The sequence below is a fragment of the Tyto alba genome, unplaced genomic scaffold (genome assembly GCF_018691265.1).
Source record: "Tyto alba isolate M040663 unplaced genomic scaffold, T.alba_DEE_v4.0 Super-Scaffold_45, whole genome shotgun sequence".
Classification (NCBI taxonomy): Eukaryota; Metazoa; Chordata; class Aves; order Strigiformes; family Tytonidae; genus Tyto; species Tyto alba.
In genome coordinates, this window is record NW_024881321.1 from 22,448,799 (window position 1) to 22,472,783 (window position 23,985).

A 23,985-nucleotide genomic window follows, 5' to 3' on the forward strand; every position below is an offset into this window, starting at 1 on the left:
TTATCTAGTCTAGATTTCAGTACATGAGAAATCTTGATATACTATATAGCTGATGCAGAATGCACAGTTTAACAAGGAACTACATATATATTTTTAAATTCAAATATTTATCTTTCTTTTTTTTTTTTTTTTCTGCCCCTTGCTCCCATCAGAATCCCAGTAAATAGTCACAGTCACTCTTTATGACTGTAGGAGAAATTTGGTAGTTCTTATCTCATCTGACCTAGATCTGCCAAGCACAAATAAGAATGTTTTGTTATAGAATCTGAGAAATTAGAATTAATTAATGTTCTATCAGCAACTGATTTAAGAAACTGTATTCCCAACTTTAAAAATGCTCTTATTAGCTATAGTCCAGGTAGGGAAAAAAAAAAAAAAAAAAACCCACAACATTTTCCTGGGGTTTTTAATTATTATTTCTTTATATTATAAAAAATAACCATGAGTATATTTGCAATTTTTTTTTTTATAGTGAAAAGTTAATGACAGTGCTACATGTTGTCCAATTAACCACCAAGTGGAGCTCTAACCTAGGAAAAGAATTAATCATTTTATAACCAGTGTAGATGCCAAAAACTTTTTTTCATAAAGCACAATAAATTAAAAAAAAAAAAAAAAATAAAGCAAAGCAGCTGCATTCTGTGCCAATTACACCTGCTTTACATCTTTAGAATCTGTTTTGTCTGTAACTCACAGTTACAGTCAAGTGCTGTGAAAATAAAGCTCATTGCAGGCAAAGCAGAATAGTGATTCAAATTAGCATGGAAGTATACTGCAATAGACTGAAGATTTTACTTCAAAGCAATAACAGTTAATGAAAATGTTGCTCAATCCCTCAAGTGCTCTCTATTCATGGATTCAAGTTACAGATAAAAGAAACTGTCTTATAAATTGTGCAGTGATTAAAAGAACTGAGTAAATCCTTAATAATACACATTTAATTACCTTGATTAAATTGAGATACTTTGACTTCTATTTGGAAGTTGAATGACCTATTTTAGAGGACCATCTAATATTTAAATAAATTCGGCCAAATTCTAATGATTGACATTCATAAAAAAATTGTTATGTGTTAATTGATTGGCTGATTACTTTTATAATATATTCTTGTGATTATTTACGATCATATTTGGAACAGAATTACTGTCATAATGTATGTAATACAGTGCATTTAATTTTAATTGCTCTTGGTTTTTTGGTTTTGTTTGTCTGTTCATTTTGTTTTGCCAGAAAGGTTCTGCTTACTTACCTGATTTCCTTTAGCTTCTTCCATGGGTAAATTATAATCTGTTGCATTTATTCTATCCACGTGAGGACAGGACTTAGGAAAGCTTCCGACTTCCCAGGTCGATTTGTGCACCTCAGTCAACTTCTGATGACATCTGTGTATACTCACTCTCATCTCTTCCTCTTCACTTTTGCTAAGATACTTACTCTCTCAGAAGTCAATCCTGAGGTCATGCCTTGCAGAAATCCATGGTGATATAGGTGTCCCAATGTGGGCAGGTGTGAGGCTATGATTGAGGACACTGAACAGAACAAACCTACCCTGCAGGATGTGTGCATATTGCACAGGTACATATGGACATACATGTGTGTGATTATCAACCTGGACTAATTTGCAAATAGGGTAAGCAGTGTGGGAGGCAGGCATCCAAGAGTCCGTGAGTCTATGCCAGATACTGGAGAGACTGGAGGGACCAGGAAGTCCAAATCAAGTATTGTGGGGTTGGGGGTCAACCTAGAGACCCATCTGCATGTATTGTCTGTGTGTGAGGCAGCTGGAGCTGAGAAGATCCAAGGGCCAGCTTCTGGGTAGATTGAGTGTCTAAAGGCAGTTGTTACAGGGATCCAGATTGTGTGTGCGTTTGTGTGTGTGTTCATGGGTGCAAGGAGGTCTGAAAACCTGTAGCAGAAGTGGGGCTGTGGACCTCAAATGCTCATGTCCCAGGTATCGGCAATGGGGGAAACCAAGCATTCAGGGCCAGTTAGCGGATACAAACCAGGATACTTACAGTATTTCACATATCTTTTCATATTCTGAACCAATTATGCTTACCATAAATAGGAACAAAGCTGTTCTGAGTTTAGCTTCACTGATTTCATTGGCTTCATACATTTGAACCGTTAACTGTAACTTTTATATATATTGTAACTTATTCCTCCAAAGTCAACACAAGTAATTAATATTCACCATGACAAATCTGTTAAATAAATTCAATAACAATGAACTCTTGCATTAGGAATCATCTAGGAAGAAACATAACTAAGGTATCTCCCTCTGTATAGTCTGAATATCTGCCTGAGTAAGGCCTATGTATTTTAATACCAATTAAAAGGAGAAATTACATTTTAGTATTAATTTTAAAAGTAATGCTTAGGTGTGATTCATCCAGTCAGAGATATTTTGAACACTACACTAAATTTCCTAATGACTTCTGGGAAAACAAACAAAATATTGCAGTCTTAGTGAAGCAATGTTTTTTATTAAAATTCTCTTTCATCATGTTTCCCCAAACAGCTGTAGCTGCCACATTTCTACTTTGTCTCCGTCCTCCATCAGGGTATCATTTCCAATCACTTTTTGGTGTGTAGATTGTAATCATATTTTTTTTTAAATTTCTTACCTAGCCTTTTTAGTCATAGGTGGACTCATATGTACTCATGTGTGCCATAGTTAAAGGCAATTTAAATTAACTGATGCCACCACCAACAGACACAATTTCAATGGTACAAAGTCCTAGTGTTTTCTTAGTTTCTTTGCTCTCAATAAGGCAATGACTGAGCCTGGTGTTTTTGAAGATCTGTTATAGATCCCAGGTAGCTGTAAAGGTAGGAGATAATACTTCAAACAGATTTCTGGAAAGTGAGGATACTTTTGAAGTACCCCAAGAACCAATGTATGTTCAGGAGATGCTGGAAACGTCTGATTATACTATAATGCTACAGGCCAGATTGTGCCATGCATCATCACATCAAGTAATACTCCCTAATGTCTTTGCCTTTAAAGAAATTGTTTTGTAATCATGCATATTTTCAATATAAAGAAGATTATTGTCACAAGTTCTAAATGGTTCAGTATAAGTACTAAAGTAATTCCATTCTATGACTGTGTGAAAATGATGTTGCTGTGTATTGCCATCAACATTCATGAAATAATACTCCATGACTTATAAAAGAATAGATAGAAGTTCTGTATGACAGAGGCTCTGACTTACTTGTATCTTTCCAATGACATTGAGATTCAATGGGATTTTCAAATTCTTATCCTCCTGAGGTGCTCAGTGGTTCCATGGCTGTTACTTTTCCTGTGGAATATTACTCCCATGACCTCCCAAATATATTCCAATAGAATTTGTTTGCTGCTGATTTAGATTTAAATAAGTACACATTGCAAATTAGCCTATGTTAAAAAAGGCTGATTAAAAAAATAAGTGAATTTTTCACATTAAACATTAAGTCCTGCTTACTGAAAAAAAAAAAAAAAAAAAAAACAAACAAACAAACAACAAACTTTTAAGCAAAGACAGTACTCAAATAACTGATGGTGTTGGAACACAGAGGAGATAACCTTGGAGTTAACTTTATATCTTTGAAGTTTATGTCCCATTATGGAACTTCTTACGTTATCCAAATATTGTTTTATAACTTTTTCCTTACAAAGTTTTCACCTGTGTGTGTTTTAGCTTGTTTCTGACAATCTGTGACATAACACCAGTGATTCCCCTGCTCATACTGTTTCCACTTGAAACTATAAGATTTGCACAAGGCTTTCCAGAACATATTAAGGGCTGCAACAGCTCTAATAACTGCATCAGATAATGGGAAGTGGAAAATCTTCTTTTAATGTTTCAGTAACACTGAGAAAGGTAGGTTATTCAAATTTCAGAAGTCATGATAGTCACATCTAGCCTTATTGTCTCAGTTCCCAAATAAATCTTCAGGTCTTTTATTGTAAAAGTTTTAACCAGAATTTTAATTTATTTTAATATTGACAAAGTGTATAGGAAGCTATGTTCAAATACTTCAGTATTAAGTACTCTAAAATGTGAATTTTTTTTTTTTTTTTTTTTTTAGAGACCGGTCTGTCTAATCACTGTAAATTATTCATAACAGTTATAATAGAGTTGACCCTGAGCAAGGACATGCTTTATAAACTCACTCAGCTGTAGAAATACTATGAGAGACATTTTATCTGACTATACTGATTTTACTGCCCTTGAGAGCGGATTCACTGTTTGTTCAGTCAGCAAGTCTGCAGGTACAGATGAAGGACATTCCTAAAATATGTGGGATTCTGTATGTCTTGGAGTTTTTACCATGTTCACAAACCATGTTTACCTTAATATACTTGCAGACATGTCCTGGGAGACTGTCCACAGACTGCTCACAAGGCCACAGGTCATTTTGAACATAGTATTAACACAATCATTTTGTCTTCCTCCTCTCACTTTGCAAGTTTATGTGTTAGTGCTAATGCTTTTCTTTGCTGCCTTTACTGTCTTTATCTGCCTCATCCTCTGTTACTGTACTTTCTCTGGCAAGTATAGAAATGTGTGCAGAAGACAGAGTCATGGGGTCTCTCTATTTCTAGGGACAGTTATTCCAGAGAATAAAGTAACTCTCTTTATTATATACCCCATATTTATATCTGAACTTGAGTTAAATTCGTATGGATGCTTACTGTTTGCCCAAACTCTCTCAATGGTGATGGATTGAACAGAAGAAAAGAACTTGCATTCTTGTACAGTCTTTGTGTTATACTGTGCGAGTCCTGGCCAACGATGCAAAAAAATATTAAATTCCTCTGTAGCCTTGTACTACTGTGCTGTACCATCATTTTCAGGCTTAAAGCTACTACAGTCCTTCTTTAAAAAAAAAAAAAAAAATGCAATGGGAGAAAGCAGAGTTTTAACACTTCCCCTTCAACTGTTATTGGCAAATTGAATAGTAGACCAAACTGGTCCCAAGAAAAATAATTTCAGTCTTAGAGAAAAAAAGATTCTAAAGGAAAAAGTGATTGATCATGCTTTAGTTTTCCTCTCCTGCAGATCCAGTACAGTTTGTATTTAATTAATTTGTTTTAATTTTATGTTACAAACTAGTCCTAAGCATCTAGAGCTTTATTTGCTCAATCTTCATACGTATTTCATACACATATTTATAGCTATTTCACTGTTTTTCTATACATATCAAGAAGATCCTGCAGCCAGATCTTTTTATTTATAAACTATATTGGGGCTTAAAAACCAATTTATGTTGTTCCTGCTTTTGCAATATGTACTTTTTTTTTTAACATTGAGGTGCAGTGAAAAAATAGGTATTTGCCATACCTATTACAAATATAGAGATAAAGAGAAACAAAATGAATTATTAAAATGTACTTCAGAATGTAAATATACTGGTTTTAAATCAGTAATTATTAGAAATACAATCAATGCCTTAGTCAGTATAAATTCTTGAGGGTCTGAATGATGGCTTATTGCATATGTACTTCCTACTATCTCTCTAAATAAGAAGTATCTCAGAACTGTTTCTTTGCTCTCTTAATGTTTCATTTAGGTATTTTCTAGCTGCAGTATACCCAGTAAATTAAAAGGAGCTTTTCCCTCTACTTCAGAAAGCTTTGAAACAGGGCTTTGATTCTCTCATTTGTACTGAAAATAGATAATTTAGGCTAATAGATATTATGACTACCGGATAATTTTCTATTCCTGAAACAATAAGGTGACTCTTATTTTATTTGGTATGTAAAAATAATAGATATGGGTTTATAGATTAAAATTATCTTTCATAGTACTAGAAAAGAAGCTGTGCAACTATTTTCAGAAAACCCTTGGGTAGCAGGATTATTCAAAATTATGTTTGCTAGCAAAAAGGAAAGGAAATCTGCCCAGATGTTCACAGGTCATTAGTGTATCTTGAGTAAGTTAAACAACTTTTACTTTCATTTCCTCAAAAAAACTTTATCTCAAAAGGATACCAATTTCATTACTATTTATTTTTTTTTAAATTTCTACTTGTTAAAGATTTTGGTGGTTCTAATAATAATATACAACTAAGGTCTCATTTAATGAGGATTCAACACACTGACTACAGTATAAAATTTTGAGTAAATGAAAGGTTGAGCTGATCCAATGTCTTAGCTCCTACTTCACCTGTTAAAAGCTTAGCAGTTATTTATTTGCTAAAAAGAAATAAAGAAAAAAGAAAGAAAAAAAAAAAGAAGAAAAAAAAAAAAGGAAGAAGAAAGGTGAAATAAGGAAAAAAAGAAAAAATAAAGGAAAAGAGAAAGAAAAATAAATAAAAAATCCAACACCAAATAGTTAATGCTTTTTCCCATTTACCTTTTCTTCTCTGGCTTTCATACAGTTTTTTAGATGGCTCATATTTCCATTTTGTATATTTACACCAGTTTAATGATTTAATTAATCTCTTCATACAGAGACTGTTTTGTTTGAGGTCGCAAAGGCATAGTGATTTCTGCTGGCGTCTTAGTTGATGTACTTTTCAGTCTTTTGTAGTGTTTCTTTATTTGATCCCCCTGATCACAGTTGTCTTTGACTAGCTAAGGCACATGTCTGAAGCACACTGAACAATACCAAACTGTTGTCACACCAGTGAAAGGCAGGACTATCACAAAAGAAAGATTGCTCTTATACCCTTTTCTTCCATGAGAATTATATTTTTGAACTACTATTAGTTATTGTCCAGAGCTGAATTTTGTTTCTTTGAATCCCTGAAATCTGTCAGTCTGATTACCACTAGTCAAATCTGAAAACACTAACTGGTTTTACTTCAGTATAACACAAAACAGAATTGTGTTTTAATGAATCAGACTTTCACAATGTTTAAGGGAAAATGATATTAATTATGTACATTTTATTATTTCATTTGATTGTCAAGGGGATTTCCCTTTGTACAATGAGAGAAGTTAGACTGAACTCATCCTGAATTTCTGAAGACACCATCTTAGGTCAGGGACTACAGTCACTTAGGTAAAATTTTTCAGAGGACAAATGGGTGATATGATTAGTTTTTTTTGTTGTTGTTGTTGTTTTTTTGGTTTTTTTTTGTGCTATCACAACCTTCAAGGAAATGAAACATAAAGGTTCAGTTAAAATTAAGCTTCTGCTTCATTGATTGTTTATGAGATTTGAAGAAATGTTTGACTGAGACTTGAATGAGAAGTACTGCATCTAATGCATTCTGATACAGTGTCCTGAAGTGGGACAGTGCAGGCAAAGAACTAAATTTACAAGTGATTTACACTTCCTAGAGCTTGATTTATAGAGGTTTCAATTTATTCATAACCATTAAATGGTTTGTACATGCTGAAGTAGTTGTCAAGCAGCCTCCAATTCCTCTGACATTCTTTGTAGCCTTCTACAGCCTTCTAGTTGTAGATAGGGAAGTAGCTTCCTACTTTGCAGCCTGATAGTGTCCTTACTTCTAGTGGGTAGTAATAGTGTGAGAGGATTACAGGTACATCAAAGATATGAAAGGCAGAGCTATTTCTTACAGAAACAGCAGTAATACTCTTACTGTTTAAAGTCAGATCTCACCTTCAGTATCTTCTGAGCATGGACAAAAAGAGTGTGTAAAAGAATGACAACATGTGGGGAGCGGTTTTTGAAAATTCTAGTTATGAACTGGTAGTCAAGGGTTAGTGAATAGAATTAGGTTACAAACAAATGAAAAATTTAATTATTCATGTTAAAAACTGAATAGATTATAGGACAGAGGAACACTAATATTTATTTTCTTAGTGCGGCTTCTTTTTTTAAAAATACTTTGATGCAAGATGGACAATTTATCTAACCATTCTATGGAAGGTAAATGGATGTAGACATGCAAGAGTGAAAGAGACATCCATGGCAGGAGGCCCAATCTTCCTCTGTTCTGGTTTTGGTTGGCATAGAGATAATTTTTCTCCTTAATAGCTAGGACAGTGTTGTGTTTTGGATTCATCATGGGATTTGGTATGAGAAGAATATTTATAATACACTGATGTTTTCAGCTGTTGCTAAGAAATCAAGGACTTTCCAACTGCCCATGGCCTGCTAGTGTACAGGTGCACAAAAAACTGGGAGGGAACATAGTCAGAGCAATGGACCCAAATTGGCCACTGAAATATTCCAAACATAACATCATGACCAGTATATAGAGGAGGGTTGGTCAGTGTAAGGGACTGTGTTGGACTTTGTTTGTCTCAACATTTCTGCTGCACCACTACCACTTCCTGGCCTTAGCAACCTCTTGCCTTGACCAATAGTCCCTGACGAAACCATGACGTCCGCCCAAAGCTAAAACAACATCCCTGGCAGTGCCTGCCAAGCTGCACCTGTGCGTGAGCCACGTGGAGGAGGTGAGGAAGATGCGCACCCTCGCCCGCAAGACCACTGTGAACACCTGGGCATGTGTGCATGGAAGAACACAGGGCGACAATGAGCTCCGTGGAAATGGGCGGACTTTTCTGAGAAATCGTGGGGACTGAGGCAATAAAAGGACTGCGTCAAAGCGGGGCTGGGGGCCTCTGGGGTGAGCGGAGACTTCGGCAGAGCTTGGAGTTTGGAACACCATCACCGGCACCACGACAGAGCCAGCAGAACATCGCTGGAGTTGTGGTGGTGGTACTTAGTCTTGCTGAACCTCTACCGCTTTCTAGCTTAGGGATTCTGACTTTCTCTTCCTTTTTCTCCCTGTCCTATCGCTACTATCAGTTGCTTGTGTAATAAAGTTCACAAGGTTGTACGGCATCTGACCTCGTTTGTGTCTTAATCTTGCTCTTGGGATCGTTTAAGAACCCTCCCCAATATCGGATCGGGATCTTGTTGAATAGTGATTGTACAGCATCAAGGTCTTTTCTTTTTGTCACTCTGTTCTCCCCCCACCCAAAGAGAGTAGACTTGGGGTGCACGAGAGACTGGGAGGGGACACAACCGGGACACCTGATCCCAACTGAACAAAGGGATATTCCATACCATATGATGTCATGCTCAGCAATAAAAGCTGGTGGACAGTTTTTCATGGGTTACCATTGCTCATGGACTGACTGGGCATCAGTTACTTTGTGGTGAGCTATTGCTTTTTGTATTACATTCATTTCCAAAAATTTTTTTTTCTCTTTTATTTTTCTTTTTCTTCTTTCACTTTTGCTTATTAAGCTCTCTTTATCTCAACCCTCAGATTTTCTCACTTTTATCTTTACAATTCTCTCCCTCATCCTGCTATAAGGGAGTGAGTGAGTGGCTGTGTGGGGTTTACCTCATACCTCAATTAATCCACAGCAGTGCAGCACTTATCTCATACTTACTTCCATTTATGTTATTTTATTGATCTTTGTCAACACCAAGTCTACACATAATATGTTTAGACTTGATCCTGGAATTCCAGACTGTCTGTTGAGAGTTTAACTATTAATTATCATTTATGTTTCTTTGCAATTAATTAGTTTGATACAGGCTTTCTAACTTTTCTCAAAGCCCTAATTTTTACCTGAGCTTTTGATTTTGTAAAGAAAAAAATATATTAAGGTACCATTCTTCAGGACAAACCTACTTTTATATAATTATTGATAAATGAGGACCCATTACATAGACAAAAGTAATCAGTGTGCACAATGAATGTCTGTATTAACGTTGAAGCAGAATTTTGAACTCTTTGACCAATTCTGTACCCGAACACATAAACATTTCTGGTTATGAAGTAAAATATTGAAAGCAATTTTGCTTAAACTGTTTTTCTTTGTTTCAGAACAACTCTGTCCCCAGAATTTCAATTCTATTCTTACGTCTAATTAAACAATTAGAAATGTCTCTAACTTTTTTCCCTGGGGAAAACAAACAAACAAACAAACAAACAACAACAAAAAAAACCCCAACAAAACAAAACAACAAAAAAACCCCAGAACAATAGCAACAAAAAGGTGATTTTGAAAACTCACAAAGGATGGATTTTGACTGAATTCATCTAGAAACAACAGAAACATTTAAAGAAAAAGAAATTGGTGATTGTGGGAAGAAACGTGAGTAATTAGGAAGGATATATTTGCTTTGTTTTCTTTATTCAAACCAGGAGTAGACTTGGAAGTGGTATAATTCACTTACTTTCACAGAATGATGCTAACTGATATAAACCAAGAAGTTGGGCCTGTTAGTATTTAAAATGTTAATATTGAACAAATTGATTTAAACCATTTGGGAATGTTTTGAAATAAAATACAGCTGTAACTTCACAATTTAATTAAATATTTGATAACCCTCTCACTGTAACTGCAAATAGCTGTAAAGCTGAACATAGAGAGCAATTAGAAAAATCATTTGGGAAAATAGATTAAATATTAAGGGACAGATCCTCAGCCTATGTAAATTTGCATATTTCCACTAGTTTTAATGAATCTGCTGAGCATTCAACCCTAAGAATTTATAAGCTCATGAATTCAAAAGAAGACCTTGCATCCTACAGGTAATCATGTATTATAACTCTAGAATTTTAGAACTGGAACATTTATTGAAATCACATTTGTATATTTACACAGAGAAAAACTTCAAAAACCTCAAAAAAGTGACAACTATATCCCTTACGGGAATAGGTGTATGGCATTCTGAAGTTTATATCATACCACGGGGCACAAATGAACACAGTTAAAAGATTATCAAGGACTTTAATTGATATGGAACAAGTCAAAGATGAGAATGTTTTATTCTGACTGGTTAAACAGTAAACTAGGCCTCCATCTAGCTTGGAGTTTTAATTTTTATCTATGCAGAACACAAATAAACTCACTGACTTCTAAATTAAAATTTATACATTTTAAGCTTATGAATAAACATATATTCCTTGTGGAATCAAGACTTTTGTTAGGAATTAACTCAATTTTCAATGCAATTTATTTTTAGGTGTTTTGATGAGAAAGCAATCTGTTGTAAAATCAGGAAAAAAAAAAAAAAAAAAAAGGAATAATAATCACAGAAGAATCTTCCAGATATAATAATATAAAGAGTCATATACTAATTCCCAAACAATGTCTTGAAGAGAATAACATCATAAATTGGAACTTGGAACAAGATACTAACAGGTTTATAGTTCCTTTTAGGAGACATTATTACAAAACTATCCTGTTCTCCTACAAATTTCAGAGCCAGTATATTTTTTATTTTTCTGTAACCTTTGACATATAATTTGAGAAACATAAATTTGTCCTTTGGTGACTTAATCATCCAGTTAATCCACGTGAAACATTAGAATTCATTAGTAAAGATAATGGGGAGTTCAATTTCACAACAGTCATTTGAAAAAGTATTAAATTTAATCAAACTTTCATTTATGAAACAGTCTTTGACATTAACTTTCAAAATTGTCCCTGTGATGTACTGAACACCAGTTAAGTGATTCTGTAATACCTCTAAGGCAAAGAAGACAAGGTTAAGACAATGGCCCAGAAGTCAAGACACTCAAATCCAGTTTTCACCTGTTGCTTGACTGTCACTTGGGTTCTGTAGTTCTTCTCACTAGATATATAATTTCTTTGGATTATTAAACTTTCTTGGGCAGGAACTGTCTCTCACTGTGTGTGATTTTAGGGTTTACAGCCTTCTAGAGACTTCTCATAATCCTTTAAAATGTGTTCCTTACACATACCTAATTGTGAAATACTTGAATAACACTACTAAAACAGGGATTTTTTTTTTAACATAAGATGTATGATAGCTCTGATAAATTATTTTCTGCCAGTAAATTTCAAAATCAGGTTTAAGCAGTCATAAATTTACTGGATTTCATGTGATTATGAAATTCTGGACATTTAGGAGTCGAATTCTGCTTTTAGTTGCTATAGAAAACAGACTACCTATTTAACTAAAATTAGTAGACCTGGTCTTCTATCAGATTTTAATTAGAGTTACATCACTGCAGCTTGGTCAATAAGTAGGTCTGTCACATTGATCAGCTAGGACATTAAACCAGAACTACACTGAACAAACACATATGGAAATGAGACAAAGCACTCATTAAGATGCATGTGTTCATCCTCTAAAGAAATCTAGGGAAAGCCTACATGAAGAAAATTTGTGTGGATTTGGCACTTTGTGTTTGTTAAATAAACAGGACATAAACAGAAAAAAAAAAAAAAAAAAAAAAAAAAAAAAAAAAAAAAACCCAACAAAAAAAAAAAACACAGACCACAAACCCAAACAAATCCCCATATCCTGAAATAGTATATAGAGTCTATGTGATGTGAGTGTGTGTGTAACAACCCTATTGTATACAATAATATTACCTTCCCTGGAAGTACACAAGATGATTGAGTAAGGCATTACCCACCCATCCTCCTAAGTATTAATTCAGATGACCTAGCTTCTACCATTGTCTTTTATATCTAGTTTGACTTGCACATAATGGCTTGGCTATTTGAGACTGTATATTAATACATAGATTTTTCAAAAGCTATTTTTTTCTATTCAAGTTAAAGAAGAATTGAAATCACTTTGTCCTTTTTTCTTTTGAGTGAAAGATTTACTGAAAGTGAAAGAAAAATTATTAAAGCTTGAAAATGTGATGAAGTTGCAAACAATTTGTACTTTTTAAACTGAAAATTTTCTTAAAACCTTGTACATTCAAAGTATAAAAACTCTAGTGAAGAGCCTATACATCTGTGGCACCTGAAATAAATCTGTCTCAAGATATAAGAAGTAAAATACTTAGATATAATACTATGCATTACTTCAATTCTGTCTGCTTTCAGATCTGTTATTTTTAAAGGAAGGTTGGTTCTTAATTTTGTTTCCCTCCAAATGTGAAAAAATGAGATACTAATGCATTTTATAAAGTTATAATTTTAAAGTTTCAATAAAAGAATATAAACAAAAAAAGTTATCTTGCGGAGCCGCGGAGGAACGACATGCCGAGACGGGTTCAATGTGGGTGATAGAGCATCATATATCATATCCCTTTATTGGTCCAGGGTACATATATTTATACAGACAACAATAATTATTATGCCTACTAGTCACTAGCTGATTGGCTTAAGCTCTAAAGGTCGTATTCACACAGTCCACCTACTTGCAGTTAACTAACAGCACAAGCTTCTCATAACACTAAGTTTCTCATGCCACTATTTCTAATTCCTCTTAACTTGTTTTCGACACACCACGGTACACAAGGCCAAAGCATCCTTGACATTCTTCATGTATCAGCAGCTGCGAGCAGCTGCAGGCAAACCCTAGTGAGGCCCAGCATCAGCGAGGCCCAGCATCAGCCCCTAGAACAGGCTCTGATCGTACAACTGCTCGGTGGGCTCATGACCCTTGTCTCTGAGCCATTCTCCAACATTATCTAAAGTATAAGGGGTTTGAGTTCTGGAGGGTTTTTCAATCTAAAAAAAAAAAAAAAAAAATCAGAAGATTGCCTCTACTTCTGTGTAGAATTCTTCTCTAAATGCATTCCACATGGTAGAATCGTAAATTTGTAAAGTAGTTTGGATTGTAAGGGACCTTTAAAGGTCAACTAGTTCCAACCTCCCTGCCATGGGCAAGGACATCTTCCACTGGACCAGGTTGCTCAAAACCCCATCCAATCTGGCCTTGAACATTTCCAGGGAGGAAGCATTCGCAACTTCCCTGGGCAACTGGTTCCAGTGTCTCACCACCCTCGTCATAACAGACTTCCTACATCCAGTCTGAACCTACTGTCTTTCAATTTAAAACCAATGCAGTTTGTCCTGTCACTACAGGCTTTTTACAAAAGTCCCTCTGCATCTTTCTTATAAGCTTCTTTTATATAGTAAATGGCTACAATAAGGTCTCCCTGGAGCCTTCTCTTCTCCATGTCGAACAAACTCAACTCTCTCAGCCTTTCTTCATAGGAGAGGTGTTCCATGCCCGAGATCATTTCCGTGGCCCTCCTCTGGACCTGCTCTAACAGGTTTCTTGTGCTGGGGACCACAGAGCTAGATACAGTACTCCTAGTGGGGTCTCATGACATCAAAGGAGGAGAATTACCTCACTCAACCTGTTGGCCACCCTTCTTTCTATGCAGTCCAGGACATGGTTGGCTTTCTGGTCTCCAAGTGCACACTGCCAGCTCATATCCAATTTCTCATCCACCAGTATCCCCAAGTCCTTCTCCTCAGGACTGCTCTCAATAGATTCATCCCTCAGTCTGTATTGATATTGGGGATTGCCCTGAACCATGTCAAGGACCTTGTACTTGGCCTAATTGAACATGAGGTTTGCATGGGTCCACTCCTCAAGCCTGTCAAGGTTCCTCTGGATGGCATCCCTTCCCTCAAGTGAATCAGCTGCACCACTCAGCTTAGTGTCATCTGCAAACTTGCTGAGGGTGGACTCAATCCTACTGTCTTTGTCATTAACAAAGATATTGAACTGTACTGGTCCCAGTATGGACTCCTGAGGGACACCACTCATTACTGGTTTTGGTTTGGACATTGAACTGTTGGCTGTAACTCTTTGAATGTGTCCATCCAGTCAATTCCCTGTCCATCTAATAGTACATCCATCAAATCTGTATATCTCCAATATAGAGGCCAAGGTGTGACTGTCTGAAAGAGTCCAATAATATAATAACAGAAAAAGTATGTATTGAGAATTTTTTCTTAGAAATATAGCAATTCAGACAGTTTTATACTTAGACATACATTTTAATGACTATGTCTCTTCCTTTCCAGTGTCCTGTTACCACTGTCTTCTTCTGCTTTCTTTTTTTTCTTTTTTTTTTTTTTTTTTTGTTTCCCCTAGAATGGAACAACTATAGTCCCCTCTAGAAAAAAAAGAATTAATATTTCCATTCAGATACCACTGTATGTATAAGAACCTGCTAAATTCAATCACTCTATCACAACCAGCCCTCTGCTTCAATCTCTCTATAACATCCAGTTTGAGCCAGTTAAGTTCTCATGCCACAATGTACTACAAGAAACACAAATACTTTATATCATGTTATAAAAGATGAATGTGGCAAGCAAGGTCTAAAAATTACATCAAAAACTTGTCAAAATATGTCAGACCCAAATAGCGGCTTTAAGGGCCAAGAGGAAATACAATTTTTTGAGAAAGTGTATCTTGGTCTACATCAGATTTCAGAAGGTGAGAGGTGGTGGGAACAAGGAGCAGGAATACAGAGATGCAAAAGTCTTCTCAGTTCCTTAGTTACGAAGTAGGGAAACCTCATGATAATATATCTGAATACTGATCAAGCAGTTTTATTAAAAATCTAAAAATTTCTACACTGATGTCCATGACATCTCTTGATGTTTTCATATTCCATTGAAGAGATGGTGGTGGGTGAGCAGACTTCTGTGGCAGGTGTAAGGTGTCCTCCCAGCTCCTGTCAGGTAGGGTGCAGCTACTCTACTCTGAGCCAAGTGTGCCATGAGCAGGGTGGGCACAAAAATGTTTTGAACGAGCTGGCTCATGAAACAAGGATCAATCCCAGAGTATATACCAATAAGAGTATAGGCACAGTGTTTATACACCCCTTTCTTAAATCTTTATCTACTTTTTAATTATTTGGCATAATAAGAAAATATACTTGCAACTGTATACAGGGCTCATATTTTAAAAAGTAACAGTACTGTAGGCTGTAGACAAAATTGAATTTGGCAACCAAGATATTAACTCTCTAACATAGACTGTTTCCTCCGAGTAAATCATAAACTGAGAAAATACATTAACAGAAATAAGCAAATTTTGATTTATTCCACTTTATGACCCAATAATGTTTCAATCAAGGACAGAAAATTAGTGAGAAATGAGAAACCTCTTACAGAAGTTATATGAAGCACAACTTGTTTCTGGAAATTACAGAAGTCTTTAAAGTACATTTAGTACAGTTCTTGGAATATGGATATATAGAGTACATCCATTGTATGTATGGTTGTAAAGCTTGTTCACTGAGGTTAAGTTCTGAATCTTCATAGTCCACATCAATCACAGAATGAGTGAATGCAATACAGACCAGTGAAAGTATCAAAGTAATTCTCCTGCAACTGTTAACAAATTAAATATTAAGCATTTAGTCCAGGACTGAAAACCCTTTTGATGCATTTTAGACCACCATGAAACTTTACACTTGGGTTTTATCCATTGGCACAGTGAGTCTCAAGAAATTAAATAGTCTGGACTTTGCCAGTGTCATGTTTCAGTGCTGAAATAATGCTAAGAAGCTAATCTTCTTAGATGTTCATCTGAAGTCTATGATATTCTACAATAAATAGTGGTTGTGGTTTTGGATGGAACGAATATACTGTTGCTTGCCCATTGTAGAGTACCATATGTCTTACTGACAGATGTAATACTGATAAGTAAATTACTGCAAGATATTTCAAACCAACTTTGTATAGAAAAAAAGTCAAAAATATTTGTTCAAATTTTCTTACTTATATTAAATTTTTATTTTTTATTTTTAATCTAAAACTATCAAGGATTTAAGCACATGTTTTGTTTTACAGACCCCACTAAGGCCCTATCACTACAGTTGATGGTATATTTTAAATTGAAAACAGTATTAAAAGTCACAGGATGTAAAGTTTGAAGAGACCATAATGATCATATATATAAAGAAATTCAGTATGAGGCAGAGCTTCACTCAGTCACTAATGCCCTGAGTCAATTTAGGAGAATTTAAATGCCCACCAAGGTAGAAACTCTGTTTACATGAACGTACACAGATATTTCAAACTATCTTTGGCAATGCTTCTGATATGTAAAATAAAATATGTGATGAACCTCATGAAGCCTGTATCCAAGATTGGTGGATACTGCAAAATGTCTCTTTTGCAGCTCAGTGAATAGACTGTCCACTTTTTGGCAGTGGCAGAACACACAGCACCACAAAATATCCTGGAAAGATTAACTATCAATATCTCCTAACTTTTCCACTGCTCTTTGTTTAGCTGTATGTCATCTGAGTCCTAAATTTGTCCTTTTTAAGCAGAAATGCCTTCTCCACTCTAATATTGCTCCTCTTTTCCTTCCCCATGACTAAGGCTTAACAGGACTTGACTTTCACTGAGCAAGTCAGTAATTAATTAAATAAATTAAAAGCATAGCCCCTAAGGTTTGATCTGAAAGCGGAAATTGCTCTGACCGCTCAGTGACACAGAATGTGATTACTGAAAGATTAACAATGGGAAAGACAGCTGAAGAAACTACCTGAATAGATAGTCACAAGATGCATTTCCACTCTATTAGACCAAGAGCCATCCAGCTGGATCTTAACAGATGGTCTCAGTCTCTTGTAAAATATTAAAGTACTCCTTAATTCTATCATAGGATTTCTACTGAAGAGACTCAATATATTGTACTTTTACTGCTGACAGCAAATAGTCCATTGAAGTGGCAGTGAAAGCACAGGGAGACACTGGGGTTACTCTGTCTTTTTGGCTAAGTGCCCACAGAGGCAAGGAAGTCACTGCTATTGTAATGCAGATGACAGAAAGAAAGGCACACACTGCAGTTGAATTAATTGAAAGAAATGAACTGCACACCCAAACGGAATTTCAGCTTTAAAAATAAATTTTGTCATAATAACTAGCATCTCATGCTTCTGAGAGATCAACACCCAACTGAATATTTATGCTGTTCTGAACAGAATTGCAACATTTTAAATTAATCAAAAAGATTTTTATGCAATAGCCAGAGTTTGGAAATCCCTTTTTACATTTTTTTTTTTTTTTTTTTTTAAAGAGAGATGTGGAAGGAAGGGGGACGGTAGAAGGAAGTGTTAAATAAGGAAGTGTTAGACTGTATTTTCTCAATTCTAGTTCCTAACAAAACTGTGTGAACAGAGGACTTTTCGAAGTAAATAGACTGTAATGACTTAGATATGTCATCCACTTAAAGACATGACCTGAGACTCTTAAACACATGCCAGTTTTATGAAGAATAGGTTTGCTGACTTCAGAGCAATTATTCTTTATTTGCATCAACTTAACAGAAAACAGAATTGCCCCCAAAATATGCTAAAATAAGACTGACCTTTTAATAATGACCTGCTTTCAGAATTTTCTTCTTACTACTATACAATCCAACAGTCAGAAATGCCCATAATATGGATCTTTCTGATTCCTGAGATTTTAATTTTTATTAAAAAAAAAAATAAAAAATCAAGGTTTTAAGATTATACTGTTTTATCAGGATATTCTAAAATTTAATTGTAAAAAAATTTATTAAAATAAAAGTAAAATTTTTATTAAAAAAGAATAAAGAGTATCTCTCTATTCCACTCCCATAAAGCTAGATTTGTCATCTTCAAAACTAAAGTCCCTTAATCTTGAACAGATGAATATTAGACACAGTCAGTTCAATCTTTATGTGTATTTTGTCAACAAATATGATGAAAGGTGTTTTTTTCTGTAAGGCACATAATACCTCACAGTGGCTTTTTGTCACTCTCGCCTCCTTATTAATAAAATCCTTAGTGATCACAGAGACACCAGAAGCTCACATAGGTATATTGGTTGCAAAGATTCATTTCAGCATATATACTGATACAAAAGTGAATATAGTACAGAAGTCCATAGTTCAGAAATATGTATATATTAAGAAAACTGTTACACTTACTATAACCACCTCCCCGATTTTGAATAGAATTTTAGGAGTCTAGATATTCTGACATAAACTATAAAAACTTCCTTCATATTTTTCCATCAAATGGTATGTCATGGTATTACAAAGATTCAAGGCATTAATTACAATAGAGAAATATATGCAGTGATATGTCTTTAACTGAGAAGGATTAACCAAAAAGTAAAATAGTGTTTAGCCTTCCACATTAACTTAAAGGAACAAATCCAGTGCGCTACATCTGAAGTTTGTAGTCTTGGAATTTGAATTTCAGTTGTCCATCCACAGCTGGTTAGAACCAAGGGGTGCCAGGATACTGCTGCTATAGCTGAATGTTATCTCCTGAGAGAATAAATGTTAGTGTACAGAGAATGAGATTTTCAGTTGGTTACTTGAGAAACAGGAGTTTGCCACAAATAAAGTTTTAGTAATCACAGGATAGGTTGGAAAGGATCTCTGTAGATCATCTGGAACAGCCTCCTGTTCAAACCAGGGCCAACTAGAGGAGGGTCGTGTAGGCCATATCAAGCTGAGCCCTGATGACCTTCAGGGAGGGAGACTCCACGGCCTTTCTGGTCAACCTCTTCCTGTGTTTGACATTCCTCACAGGGAAGTATTTGTTCTAATGTCTAATTCAAACTTCTGATTTTTGTCTGTTACTTCTTCTCCTTCCCCTATGTCCCTGTAACGCAACAACGATATCAAGCAACTGTCAAAGGCAGAAACACTGGTGCTGGGGGTGAGAGCAGGGCAGCAACTCACCAAGGGATGCAGTACCTGGCCAGGAGAGCAGGGCTGGGATGGGGATGATGACTGGGGTCACCTAGGATCCCACTGATATCCATGCAGGTCCACAGTGACCAGGAACACCTTAGGCCAAGCTGGAAAGTCAAGACTGGCATCAACAAAGCAGATGACTAAGCTCAGCACACTTGGCATGCAGCTCAGGCAGAGACTGGGTAGGAGTGCTCAAGCTCAAAAGTAACTTCCAAGCAGAGAGGAAAGGCCATACTGAGTCTTCTTTCAGCACTCTTTCACCTTTTTCTTCCACAAGTCACCTGTTCTTTCTGTAACAGTGCAGGCCTGGGAGTACCACAGCTGAACCCTGGGATGGGTGGTCTGCAGAGCCCATCAGCACTCACAGCCTTTGCTGGGACCTTCTGTGGCAACCATGAGCTGCAAATGGTCAACAAGCAGGTTTTATTGGAAAAAAGTGCTCAGCTGAGTGCATATATTTTCATTCTGATTAATAAAGAAGGCCTTTTTTTTTTTTTTTTTTTCCCAAGGCATTTGGAGACTATAGAGGCAAACACAGTGCCAAATAAGATATCACATCAATTATGGTACTGCCTAAGTGTTGCAGTTACATAATAAAACAGTTTGAATCCTAGAATATTATTTTGATTTTAGTTTAAAAGTATGATTTTGACTTAACATGAAGCTACAGTAGCTCTGAGAATATAAAGTACACTGAGGCCCTTAGGATTAAGCAACTAGTATGCTGTGTGCCTTGAACACTATAACAATCGTTATGGACTCTGAATTAACACAGTAGGTACTGGTTATGGATCTTGACTTGAAACAATAGGTACCAGAGGAAAACTGTTTTGGTTGGGAAGATCGGCCAAGGGAGAGGTGAACATTAACCAAAGATGGAGTGAGCATGCGCAAGGATGGAGTTCAATCAGCTGACACAGTGATGAAGACTATCGACGACCACCAGAGGACCCCCGTCCAGTATAACCACGCATGCGTTAGGGACATTTGCATATGATAATAATTTCCAGGAAATAACATGAATATGCTAATCATTGCCCTCCCCCCATTCTATTTAAATCAATTAGTAAAGATGACCAATGATTTCTGTAAAATAGGAATATAGATAAGATGAGGTAACGGAAAGCCAATCATTATTAAGGTCAACTTAAATGTTATGAATTTATTGATCTTCTATAACTATGACTCTGCTGAAAAAGTGTATAAATATGTTGTGCTTTGTACCTGTCGACGAATACGTCTTTGGTGAGTTATCCCCCGTGTTCCCCAGCGCTGGAATAAAGAAGTGCCTGCTTATCTGCTTTGTGTAGATAAGTTTTATTCACGATTGCGACCGCTAACATAAGCAGTCTATCAAATCTATCCAATATTTCTTAATCACAACCTAATGCAAAACAAACAAATCACATTTTAAATATAATTTTTTCTTCTCCTGATATTTTTGTGCTTAATATACCTGTTTTTTTTTTTTCCTAATTCTTCAGTCATGTGTTTGATAATATTGCTAATAAGAAATAGCAAATTTTTCACTGTACCAACATCCCTGTCATTACAAATGTTCTAGATACTATCTCAGACTTAAAAAGTCTCTCATTATAGTTACTATTTTTATATATAGGGAAAAACCTACCTCTAAATGTAGTTCAATCTTAAGATTTCTTCAGCCTTTGAATACCAAGAAACATATCCTTGCCCAATGAATGAATGTACAGTGGTATGATACAATGACTTTTCAAAAAGAGGTCTAACTCCAAGGAGGGAAAAAAAAAAAGGCAAAAGAAATTTGCGGAGCCATGGAAGAACGACACACCGAGACAGGTTCAATGTGGGTGATAGAGCATCAATCTACTTTATTGGTCCGGGTACATATATTTATACAGACAACACTAATTATTATGCCTACTAGTCACTAGCTGATTGGCTTAAGCTCTAAAGGTCGTATTTGCACGGTCCACCTACTTGCAGTTAACTAACAGCACAAGCTTCTCATAACACTAAGATTCTCATGCCACTATTTCTAATTCCTCTTGACTTGTTTTCAATACACAACGGTACCATAACACTGGGTTTCTCAGACCACCGTTACCATAACACTAGGTTTCTCAGACCACTATTCCTAATTCCCCTTAACCTGTTTTCGACACACCAAGGTACACAAGGCCGAAGCATCCTTGACTTTCTTCATGTATCAGCAGCTGCGAGCAGCTGCAGGCAAACCCTAGTGAGGCCCAGCATCAGCGAGGCAACATCAGCGAGGCAGCATCAGCCCTTAGAACAGGCTCTGATCATACAATTGCTCAGTGGGCTCAGGAACCTTGTCTCTGAGCCATTCTCCAACAGAAATTTACTTATTTCTTTTCTAAACAACCTCCTTTATGGAATAACTTTTCTCTATGAGTTTATTCACTAATTTCTGCTTCAAATCCTTCCCTGACATCCCCCATTTTCTTGGTACCACCATGGTTACACAGTGGTTCAGCAGTAGCCAGTACAAATTATTTTATTCTATAATTATTATGTGATTTTTTTTTTTACACATTTTATAGAAATTACTTGGAACCTTCAGTTGTATAGCATCTGACTTTATCTAATAAATACACAGGTATTATCATACTTCAGATTTTCATTAGTTGAAGTTTATTTATAGTTCTTCTGAAGGCTTGTAACAGTAAGTACAAAGTATCAGGCAAAAAAAATTTTCAGAAATATATTATTATGTATTATGAATAAAGCTGGAAAAAAAGATTTGATGAAAGAATAAAAAGAATTTATGAGATTTTAGAAATTAAGAACAGGAAAGACTGAAAACAATACAAACCACAAAATATTTAATAGCACAATTGTAACAGATAAAGCAGTTGAGATAAAAGCCTAGTCTTAAACGCCAGTAAAATAAACCGTCAGAAATTTTCATAAGATTAATTCTGTCTGGGTCTGCTTTGTATCCAAGTCTCATTCTACTGGTGAATGCTGCAATTGCATAAGCTTTGTAATTTTGCAAGCCTACAAACAACACAGTTGATTACATTAAAACTCCCCAAATAATATGTATGCAATTAATTAGTTTCACTTACCTGTCTAGGAGAAAAAGCTATTCATCATCATGAGAATGAAAACATATCAGAATTATACCAAACCTCATTATTCCTTCAAAATTCTGAATCTGTTCTTCAACATAAATTCATAAAACCCTATGTTCTGAAATAAAAAAAAAAAAAAAAGAAAAAAAAGCACACGCTTCCATCTCCACCCTTGCTTTGGAGACCTTACTGCAGCTTTTCAGTAGTCAAAGGGGACTACAAGGCGGTCATGAGAAAGAATTTTTTTATGATGAGGGTGATGAGACACTGGAACAGGTTGCTCAGAGAAGCTGTGGATACCCCCTCCCCCCACCCCAATGTGTTCAAAGCCAAGTTGGATGGGGTTTGAGCAACCTGTTCTAGTGGAAGGTGTCCCTGACCATGGCAGGGGGGTTGGACTGCATGGTCATTAAAAGTCTCTTCCAAACCATTATATGATTCTGTGATATAAATAAAACACTGGATCTCATTCCCTCATTGGAAAATAGAAGAAAAAAAATAATGAAGATATATAACAAATATGACCTACATGATTTATTGTATTCCTAGAAAACATTTAGTTTATTATTATTATGAAAAGTACAGAGTATAACCTACATAAAGTGGAGAATTTCAATCAATATGACTTAAAAACTTGTCTTTACAAATAATGGTATTACTGAAAGTGAAATAGACTGCATATTATCTGAAACTTATATTGAAGAAAATATTAAATAATCTATGAAATTTTGTAACAAAGACAACTAATAAGTAGTTTATTTGATATATGTTTTCATTAAATATTTGCCTCATGCTATTTGGAATTTTTTGAAAAAAACTGAATGCTTCATTAGTCATTTACAAACAAAACGTGACAAATACTATGAAGAATGTTCTGGTTGGGGCTGGACTAGAGTTCCTGTTGGTTTGGCAGCTGGAGGAGTGCTGCAGCACACTGAGACCCCAGGGGCTCCCCAGGTCCTAGTGCCCTCACCTGTGTGCGGGTGCGGGGGTGGGGGGGGGAGCACAGCTGGAGGGCTGGGCCCGGATTGGCCGATATTCCATGTCATGTGACATTGCGCTCACTATATAAAGGCAGGAGTGGGCCAGGAGGGGCTCTCACTTCTGGGAGTGTTGCTGTGGTGCCTTTGTGTTGGGGATTGCTGGCTGGGAGCAGGTGGGTGTCGGTCGGTGGATGGTGAGCAGCTGTATTGTACGTTACCTGCTGATACTGCTGTCAGTGTATTGTTCTGTTACTGTTATTAAACTGTTTTTATCTCAACCTGCGAGTCTCCCTTTTCCACTCCGATTCCGATTCCCTCCCCATTCCCAAGTGATGGGAGGGTGGGTGAGAGACTGCGTGGCGTTTAGCTGCTGAGTAGGCTCAAACAACGACAAAGAAGTTGCTGACTTTCATCCTATTCATGCTGGGATGACCTACAATGATCTACTTCTGCAAAATTTAGAGCTTTTCAGAACAGCCCAGAAAAAAAAAAATGCATAATTATGTAAACATGTTTTAATGGAACCACATTGATTCTACAGTCAATCATTTACCTACTTCT